Source organism: Chiloscyllium plagiosum, chromosome 25 (assembly GCF_004010195.1).
Source record: "Chiloscyllium plagiosum isolate BGI_BamShark_2017 chromosome 25, ASM401019v2, whole genome shotgun sequence".
Taxonomy (NCBI): domain Eukaryota; kingdom Metazoa; phylum Chordata; class Chondrichthyes; order Orectolobiformes; family Hemiscylliidae; genus Chiloscyllium; species Chiloscyllium plagiosum.
Window position 1 is genome coordinate 41,320,160 of NC_057734.1, and position 5,760 is coordinate 41,325,919.

Below are 5,760 nucleotides of genomic sequence, written 5' to 3' on the forward strand. Positions count from 1 at the left end.
GGTGCAGTCACTATGATGGAGTTGTAGTATAGGCCTCCCAATAGCCAGTGGGACATAGAGGAACAGATATGTAGACAGATCAGGGAATGATGTAAAAACAACATGGCTGTTGTAATAGGTAATTTTTAACTTCTCCAATATTGACTAGGATCCCTTTATTAACAGGGGCTTAATTGGAGCAGAGTTTGTTAGATGCATTCAAGAGTGTTTATTGATAGTCCAACTAAAGAGGGGGCTGTACCAGTCCTTATATTGGGGAATGAACATGTCCAGGTGATTGAAGTTTCAGTGGGATAGCATTTGGGAACAGTGATCATAATTCTGTAAGTTTTAAGATAGCTATGGATAAGAGTGAAATTGCGAAACTGGGAGAAGGCTAATTACAACAGTTTTAGGCAGGAACTGGAGAAATCAGATTGGAGACAGCTGTTTGAGGGTAAATCCACATCTGGAATGTAGGTGTCTTTTAAAGATCAGTTGGTCAAAATTCAAACCAGCATATTGCAGTGAGGGTAAAAGGTAAGAATGGCAAGAGATATTGAAAGCTTAGTTAAAAAGATAAAGGAAGCAGAATAAGTTTTAGGAAACTGAAGTCAGGCAAGGCCCTTGAGGAATATAAACGACACAGGAAAGAACTTAAACAAGGAATTAAGAGGGTTAAAAGGGGCCACAAAATGTCATTGGCAAATAGGATTAAGGAGAATCCCAAGGCATTGTATTAGGACTGAGAGGATAACAAGGGAAAGGGCAGGTACACTCAAAGACAAGTGAGGGAATTTCTGTGTGGAGTGGAGGAAGTGGGTGAGGTCCTTAATGAGTACTTTGCATCAATGCTCACCAAGAAGAAGGACATGGACAATGGTAAGGTTAGGGAGGGATATGTTGATATTTGAGATCATGTTGATATTAAAAAGAGGACGTGTTGGATATCTTGAAAAATATTAAGGTTGATAATTCTCCAGGACCTGGGATCTATCCTAGGATACTGAGGGAGGCAAGGGAAGAGATTGCTGGGGCCTAGACAGAGATCTTTTATCATTTTTAGCTACAGGCAATGTCTCAGAAGACTGGAGAATAGTCAATATTGTTACTTTTTTTGGGAAGGGCGAAAAGGATAATTTAGGAAATTATAGGCCTTACATCAGTGATAGGGAAATTATTGAAGAATATTCTTAGGGACACAATTTACTCGCATTTGGAAAATAATAGACTTATTCTGGATAGTCAGCATAGCTTTGTGTGGAGGAAGTCTTGTCTCACAAATTTGATTGATTGTTGTGAAGAAGTAACAAAAGGATTGATGACAGTAGGGCAGTGGATACTGTCTACGTGGAGTTTACTGAAACATTAGATAAGGTCACTCATGGTAGGCTAGTCCAGAAGGTTAAGTCATATGGGATCCACAGTGAGTTGGTAAATTGGATACGAAATTGGCTTGATCATAGAAAACAGAGGATAGGAGTGGAGGGGTGTTTTTCTGACTGGAGGTCTATGACCTATGGTGTTCTCAAGGATCAGTGCTGTGACCTCTATTGTTTGTAACATATGTCAATGATTTGGATTAAAATGTAAATGGCCTGATTTGTAAATTTTCATACAACATAAAAATTGGTGGAGTTGTGGATAATGAGGAGGGTTAACAAGAGATACAGACAGGATATAGATCAGTTGAAAAGTTGGGCAGAGAAATGGCAGATGGAGTTAACTCAGACAAGTGTAAGTTAATGCATTTTGGGAGATCTAGTGCAAGAGGAAAATACACAGTGTGTAGCAGGACCCTTAGGAGCGTTGATATACAGAGGGATCTTGGTTGGGGTGTAAACCCATTGATCTCCGAAAATGGCCATCGGGAGAGAGAGCGCGGGAGAGAGAGAGAGCACGGGAGAGAGAGCGCGGGAGAGAGAGGTGGATTAGGTGGTAAAGAAGGTGTACGGCATGCTTGCCTTCATCAGTCAGGGCACTGATTATAAAAGTTGGCAAGTCATGTTGCAACTGTGTGAGGCTTTAGTCAGGCCACATTTGGAGTACTGCATGCAGTTCTGGTCACCAAACGAAGGGAAGATGTGAAGGTTTTGGAGGATGTTGCCTGGGTTGAAGTGTATGAGCTATAAGGAGAGGTTGGACAAACTTAAAATATTTTGTTGGAGTGTTGGAGGCAGAGGGGTGACCTGATAGAAGTATATAAAATTATGAGAGGCATGGATGGGATGGATAGTCAAAGTCTTGTGCCCAGAGTGGAAATGTCAAGGGGCATGGGTTTAAGGTGAGAGGGGAAAAATTTAAAGGAGATGTGTGAGAAATTTTTCATAAAAAGGGTGGTATGTGCCTGCAGAGTGTTGCCAGAGGAGGTGGTAGGAGCAGATACGACAACAATATATAAGCAGCCTTTGGGCAGACACACAAATAGGCAGAGAATAGAGGGATAGCTAGCCCCTGATGAAGGTGCAGCACTCAAGAAACTAGTGTTTTCAATTAACCTGTGTTTTCAAATAAACCTGTGTTTTCAAATAAAAATATAGCCTTGTGTCATGTGATCTTTGACCTTGCCCACCCTAGACCAACATGGCACCTTCACATCTATGCTGCACTGTTCTATGATTTCCAAGATCAGGCGTGACTACCCTGATTATTCCCCTTCTTGGCCAAGGATGCTGAACTGTTATAATATTCTCATTACCATCCCATTGAAGATCATGTCAACTCTGAATTAGGATCAAACCTGAGATCATCCTGTCCATTATACATTGTGGATTCACTCACTTAGCTGTAAAACCTCAAAGAGCTGAAAATAAATTCTCTATGATTTTTTTCTGCCTAGTCGTCTCTCTACCTTAAAGATGTTGACTCCGCGATAGGCTATGTTTCCCCATATAGTATTCCAGCAGACGGCACCATGTCCAAAGGCCTACTCTTGCTCCTAATTCTTGTGAATAAGCTGGAATAGGAAGCCTGGTTGATTTTCCTTTTTCCGAACCTTGCGGGGCTGAGACCAGCAACAAGAAAGAAGGAAACAACTAGCATTTGCATGGCCAATTTCATGATGTACCCAAGTGCTCCATACCAAACTAAGTACTTTGAATTCTAGTTACTGTTGTATGGAGGATGATAAAGCAGCCAATTTTTATTTAGTTCATTCATGTGATGTGGATGTTGCTGGCTAGACCCTGTAATTAATTAGTGAAACAGTAGACAAGCTTTTTCTTTGATGGAAGGATAAATATCGGTCAGGGGACAAGAAAAGATCCATCTGAGAGTGCAGACAAAGCCTCATTTTAATATTTCTTGCAAAAAGGTACTGCCCCAATGTTACAGTAGATTACGGGCATCAACTCTGGAGTGTGGAGCGGGAATGCATAGACTTTTGATGCTAATAGAAAAGTACTCCCTCTCACCCATAGTTGATACCTGATTGCAGTAATACAATTGTTATCAAATAACTCATTGATCAGGAACCTAACTTCCACATCTTTATCACTCAGCCACTTAATGTATAATCAAGCACCTCTAAAGATTACATAGAACGACAAGATATCCAGAGCAGTGATAAGATGAACACTGATAAGAATTGGATATCTTCCTTTACGGTATTTAAGATTGCAAGATTTCCGTAGCTTTAAAGAGCACAATCTTCTCTGGATGAACTATTTTTCAGTGACACATTGTGGAGAGTGGAGCACAAACATTGGACTCAAACATTATATTCTGCTTGCTGGTTCTGCATTTTGCCTGCTTAAGATCTGAATCGTCTTTGCAATGGTCCCAGTCCCAGTGTTGTGTCAAAAGTCCTTGTGAAGTTGGCTTGGGTGTATCAGGCTCTGAAACAAAGCGAGAGATCTCGAGCGAAAGTTAACAAACGAACCTCTGCAAAAAGAAAGCAGGGAACGCTTTCGTTAACCATAAGCAACCCGTCTAAGCGTGAAATGCAAGCATTTATACTTGTCTTGCTGCTGCGGCATAAACAAAACAGTGTTGCTGGAACATTGATATTCAACTCTCTGTGCTAAGTTCCCCCTCCCCCCTCTCTCCCACCCTGCCAACTAATAACAACCAGAGCATGACTGTGTCTCCGTAACACTTTTCCTTCATATGTACCAGCATTTAACTTGCTAAGTAAGATATGTACAATACAGCCAATTTAGGGAAAAGATACAATTTCTTCCGTTTTTACAACATTTGGAAAACATCAGTTTGTTATAGTTCTTTTATTTTTACCCCTTCCTGCGGATGATTCATGTTAGACACAGAATTAATGAGTCCTGTAGTCCATGTTGGGATGCAGTCCATGGGTACCAAAGCAAGTGGCCATTCTTTGATGAGGCCGTCCCCTTGGGTAGGGGTAAGGTAGTATTGAGCAGGGTCAAGTAGCACCAGAAATGGTACAGTTTGTGATAGGAGTTCAGATCTAGATCAACCCTCTGCAGGAGTAGATTATTGCAGAGGCCTAAGGGAGCCTTGAAGACGCCCACAGCCTCAGACTATGAACCATAATATATAGTACCTCTCATATATATAGTTGATCTCGCTCTCTGTGCACCTTTTCTGCAGCTGTAACATTGTATTCCTCGTTCTAGGCTATTATCCTACGGACTTTGTATGGTACCATCTGCCTGTACTGCACGCAAAACAAAACTTTTCACTACACCTAGGTACATGTAACAATAAGAAATCAAATTTTAAAAATTGTTTGCTATTAAGTGCAGTGTGTAAACATTCTGTGGTTTAATATTTCCTAAACATTTTAGTTGGATTATCTTGGGAATTATACAGGGGGCCAGAATGTTAATTGATAGACAGGGCCCAAGGAATTCTCAATTCTGTTTCAACCTCTCAATCCAACTTGATGGCCCAAATATTGAAACAAATACCTCAGTCTACTCCAGGACATCCCTATGACCAATTGGTCAGCTGGAAGATGAAACCTGTTACTGTCAGATGGGAATTTTGTTCAAGACAACCTTGGCTAAAGTCCTCATAGGCGAAAGTGAGGACTGCAGATGCTGGAGATTAAAGATGCTAAGATTAGAGTGTTGCTGGAAAAGCACAGCAGGTCAGGCAGCATCTGAGGAGCAGGAAAATTGACGTTTCAGAAGAAAGCCCTTCATCAGGAATGAAGGGCTTCCTCATTCCTGATGAAGGGCTTTTGCCCAAAACATCAATTTTCCAGCTCCTTGGATGCTGTCTGAACTGCTGTGCTTTCCCAGCACCACTCTAACCTTGACTCTAAAGCCCTCATAGATTCAGTCACTTTGTGATGGATGGCAGTTATAGGAAGGGGGGAAAGTCTCAGATACAGTCACGTAGATGGGCTAACTCTAGGAAGGGTAACAGAGTTAGGTAACTAGTGCAGGAGTCTTTTGTGGATATACCCATTTCAAACAGGTATGCTGTTTTGGAAAATGTAGGGGAAGATGGATTCTCAGAGGAATGTAACACGAACAGCCAAGTTTCTGGTATTGAGACTGGCTCTAATGCAATGAGGGGTACGTCGGCTTCCAAGAGATCAATTGTGTTAGGGGATTCTGTAGTCCAAGGTACAGACCGATGTTTCTGTGGCCAGCAGAGAAAAAGCAGAATGGTGTGTTGTTTCCCTGGTGCCAGGATCAAGGATGTCTCAGAGAGGGTGCAGAATGTTCTCACGGGGGAGAGGGGCCAGCAAGAGGTCATTGTCCATATTAGAACCAACGATATAGGAAGGGAAAAGGTTGAGATTCTGAAGGGAGATTACAGAGAGTTAGGCAGAAATTTAAAAAGGAGGTCCTC